Genomic DNA, 4,844 nt, shown 5'->3' with positions numbered 1-4,844 from the left:
TATACTATAAATCATAAATTATCTCAAGAGGAAGGTTGAAGGTTAAAACATGATTTTATATGCAAATAACTACATTGAATCACAAACCAAAATCAAGCCTCTACCCTGCAAACAAAGCCACTGCTCTTGGCTGTAATAGTCTAATTTTCTGACATCTAAATAAATATAAATGCTCTTAGAGCACAAACCTAGGAAGAAAAACGTTTCTAATGCTGCAGTAGAAGACGTTGAGTAGAACTCATTGCTGCCAAAAATTATGTATAAGATTTTGCATGAGATAGGATGAAAAATAAATCAAAGAGAAAATTCACCGGTCATTCTTGATGTTAATAATTTACAGATAAGTGAAACCATTGGTAATTGTAAAATAGAATAATATTATTTTCTCAACTATTAATATTGTTGTGCCCTTAAAGCGATCATTGATAGTCATCTATCAAATGATGAATCCACTTACATGATAATGCTATTATGTACCATAGATCAGAAGATTAAATGGTAATACCTATTTGGAATATTAGAATTTCCATACAACGCAATCTGAGCTTCTACTGCCAAATGCCATGAAAGACTTCTATTCACATTTGTACCTGGAAACACGAGGTCATATGTGTCAGCAACCATCACAGAATTACATTTGTATATCTAACTAGGAAAATATCATTATTCATAAGCATGACTTCTTAGTCTATTATAACAATCCATCCAAAGATGTTACAACGAACTCTTCCATACTGAAACTAGGAAAACAAATTTTATCTATTGGGAAAATGGGTGTACGAGGAGGTACTGGTTGTGGTTTTTCATGTGCATTTTCATGTCCTATTCCAAACACTTTTTCTGCAAAACCATAAAAGCATCCACTTGGCGGTCCTGTCTTAAGAACATATCAACAAAAAATGATCAAATCAAATTTTTTTTGACTTACACTTCCATAATAGACATGTCAAGTGTAGATGAACCTTCAGACTTACATGGTAAAATATAGTGTTTATAGTATCTTGGGATACTATTTACCAGTGACTGTTGCTTCATACCCTCCTTATCATTATACTCTTGATAAGTGCAAAGCCTCTAAAATTACAAAAAAAATGTCACATGGGTGAAGATCTCAACATGTTTAGATAACTTATATGTGATTCAAGCACAAAAGAGAACAAAATCAAGTTTACAACATCATGGTCAAATGTGCTGAAATCTGATCTAACCAACCAGCCTGCTCAAAGTGCTTGGTTGAGTGTAGCGACCAAATAAATTTATAATGTACACAAAAATACCTGATCAAGGCAAGCTATCTTAAGTTCTGTAGTTTGCTGACTGAGGAGGTTGTTAAGCTTGTAAGCAATAGTTCCTAGATGATCAACATCATTAACCAGAGACTTTACTGCATAATATTTCAAATTTTCCAAAACACTACATAGAGGAAAGATGAACCTCTATTAAAACATGTGGTCATAAAAGAAAATGAGGAATATTATTTATCAAAATCATATCTACATTTTGGTCTCTTGGCGACCATAAATGCAAGTAAAGATATCATCTATATAAATTTTCAATTGCATATCCTTTAAAGTTAGGGTTGCTTATAAGGATGGTTTTGAATTTCATATGGAAATGATAAGTTTATCATAACTAGGTCTTAACAAAATAATTCGTGTTAAAGCTATGAGTATTTCAACTTTAAAGTGATTGTTGAGGTACACTCAGGGAAATGTAACTCATGTCAAGTTCAAGCATAGAATCCCTATAAAAGTGGACATACTTTCTCAATCTGCTCTAAATTCTCCAAAATTTTGAACAAACAGTTTTGATTGTTAAAAAACTTTGCCTTTTTCTCTCCTCTCTCAGGTCTTCAAATTGAAAGTGAAGTAAATTGTGAAAATGCACTACTGGTTGGAACATTAGTGTTGTGCATTCCTAAGCACTGATGGTCGTTGGAACTATGCCATGGTACACCTAATCTCAAATAAATTGTGCCACAATCTACCGAGTTTCCTGACATCCCAGGGGAAACCAACAAATTTACATTCTATTTCACAAGAGACTTGCAACAAGTATCTAGGATCAAGTGCTTTGTTAATCAAGAATGATCTATAATATCCCAACATTCAAACATATTGGAGCATTTAATATCCCTATCAAAGATTCTTTGGTCTGTAACTTCATCTTATAGTTGATATCATGTCATCCTTTCAAAAAACATTCCAACCAGATTAACTTTTCAAAGAATTCTATTGAACATACTCAAGATGAAGAAAATCTTGGAGTGATAGTTCTTCACATTATTTACTATATGTTTGACTTTTCTCTGAGAAAAAATATTGAATTATAACTTACTAGTTAAATAAGAGTTCACGTCAAATTTTTTGACTCAGATATTGGCCTCTAGTGATTTTGTTTCATCAATTTTATAGATGGAAAAAGCTAGCAAGATGAACACAAGTAGCTACAAGAATTCTTTGTGCGGAAGCACAGGAAAATCATTGTTTGATTAAAGCCATCTATAAAATGCTCATGACTATGTTGAATCTAAAGACATTGTATTGTTCTTTTCTTAATCAGTTATTTGCCAAGACCACAGATGCAATCCTATCAACTCAGGCTCAACTAGAAGACATAATCATTATCCAACCATGCACAGAAGGCTACAATAACAAAGAAAGTGTAAGAAGGCATATGTCTGTTTCTGTTCATTATGAAGATATGACATTTCACAATACTCTGCTGCAGAATAAAGTTGTGGCCTTAAATTCTTGAGTTCCTACAATTGGTGACAAATCAAACCATAAAAAAATTGAGATAACCCTTTCAGCATTAGACAGTTTCACTTCCAAATATTTGTAGGATGATGTTTTCCTTAAATTCGTTCCAGCATCATGAAAACCGTAAAGATAAGATGAAATGTATTTTCTAAAAAAGGGTTTTCAATTTTTTTAAGTTAATAAAAAATTGCAAATGGAGAAACGAAGACAAATGCAAATATCTAAAACAAGTTACAACAAACAAATGAAATGGAATTATACAGTGACTGCATCTCATGCTAGAATAGACAACAGAAGGCGAGTTGAGCATTGCCCCTCATGTTTGCAGCCTCAAGATCAATTCATCTCTTTAGTTCCAGAGTTCATCATAGAGATACAACAACTCCCCCCCATGCCCAATCCAGGCGGGCAAGATCATTTCACCATGTTCTTCCGCTCCAAGGGCATTTTGGTCTTGAATGGTAGAAGAGATATTGTAAAGGGTTCTTTACAAGTTACAACCACCACTACTAGTCCAACGACTGCTTCTCAGCCTGGAGCACTCACTTTACGACATCAACAAGCTCTACATCAGGAATTTTATTTTGATTGTGAGAATCGCACACTCTTCCAGACTCAAACTTCCTTTCCCATTTCTTCAATCTGTTCCTATACTTCCTATCAATTCTCTTCTACATTGTAGAGGTCTTCCTTCACTTACTTTTTTATCTTCTTGCATTATTGATCACCTATATTTGTTTTTTTTTGGGTAGGAGATGCACTAGACACTCATTTTTCTATTTGTGCCAACCCTATTCTTGAGTCCCATTGACCTTTCTTTGGCCATGAACCGACACTACTATAATTTCAGTTTCAATTTCAATTCCTAAGCATGTCCAGAAACAATGGTTGAATGCAAGTTGTATTTCTATAATTTGTTATGGTAAGCATCTCCAAATCAATAGCTAATTTCAAGTTGGATCTCTATACATGCAGATGTTGAGCATCTCTGGAAGAAAATCCAAATGCAAGTAGTACTCATTATTTGATCAGTTGTACAGTGGTTTTCTCTTTCCATGAACATTAGTTGTGGACTCCATGTTTTTGAGTCGGAGGTAAATAGTCTCATAAGAAACAAAGGAGAAGAGGTGGGAAATATGTGAGACAATTGAGCGACTGTGGGAGGAATGGCGGACTGTGGGAAAAACTACTCATATCCAGTTCTCTAGATGCTAGCAGATAGTAGGTGTTTAGATGCTAGCAGATAGTAGGTGTTGGATGCAATACTCAAGCAGCCAACTGAAGGAAGAATATGTCCTCCAATCTCTTATTGGAAGGAGAATTCCCTCCATAGACAAGTAGTCCTTTACTTCCACAAAAATAGCCTACAGAAAATGCATACCATCTGCAAGGTCCAGGATGACTTTCACCACCAAAATCTTCGACTTGGATCCACTCCAGTGCCTCGATGTCCAAAGAAAAGACATCTTCGTAGAAGGAGTCAACCCCAATATGAGCTAGGCCGCTGGGATCGACCTCCCCTCCATAGAAAATGATGTATTTTCCCATGGTAGCATAGGCAAAGACACTATGAGGGGTGGGCTTGACTTCAACCTCTTCCCACATATTCGTGCACAGGTCGAAGCAGTGGATGTCGGAGAGCTCGTGCTTGCCGCCGAAACCAAAGATAACCCACACCTTGTTGTCCACCACAACAAGCCCTGGTCCTCCCCTGGGCACCAGTTTGCTCTCCGGAGGCGGGGCGGGGAGGGCCTTCCATTTCCCTTCCTCCACATTGAACGCCCACAGATCGTTCAGGCGGCCCTTTTCCCCACACCCGCCGAACACATAGACCTGGTTATCGTCTGTTGCCATTGCATGATAGCTCCTGCAAGCAAAACAGGCAGGCTAATTTTTCATTCATTTGCCCAAAGATTTACAGAGACCAGTAAGATTAGCCAAAATTTCTAAACTTCAAAATCAATTTTCATCTTTACTATTTTCCTATAGAAGTCTGTGCAAAAGAGCATACAATCATATTAGAACCTGTGTGTTACCGGGAAAAGTGTCTATTTAGAACTGCTCTATCCCACTAAGGTGTGA

At 36.3% G+C, this 4,844-nt stretch overlaps 1 pseudogene; it reads right to left on the bottom strand.

Annotated features, from left to right (window-relative positions):
* Positions 1-4,028: 4,028 nt before the first annotated feature.
* LOC149210564 (thiohydroximate-O-sulfate sulfur/sulfate-lyase (nitrile-forming) NSP3 pseudogene) lies at positions 4,029-4,629 on the bottom strand (annotated as a pseudogene).
* Positions 4,630-4,844: the final 215 nt, after the last annotated feature.

This window comes from Pinus tabuliformis, chromosome 1_2 (assembly GCF_031772625.1).
Source record: "Pinus tabuliformis cultivar Carrire ecotype Pingquan chromosome 1_2, CPIR1, whole genome shotgun sequence".
NCBI lineage: Eukaryota > Viridiplantae > Streptophyta > Pinopsida > Pinales > Pinaceae > Pinus > Pinus tabuliformis.
The sequence above is the reverse complement of the archived record's forward strand: the minus strand, read 5'-3'. Positions and strand labels throughout refer to the sequence as shown.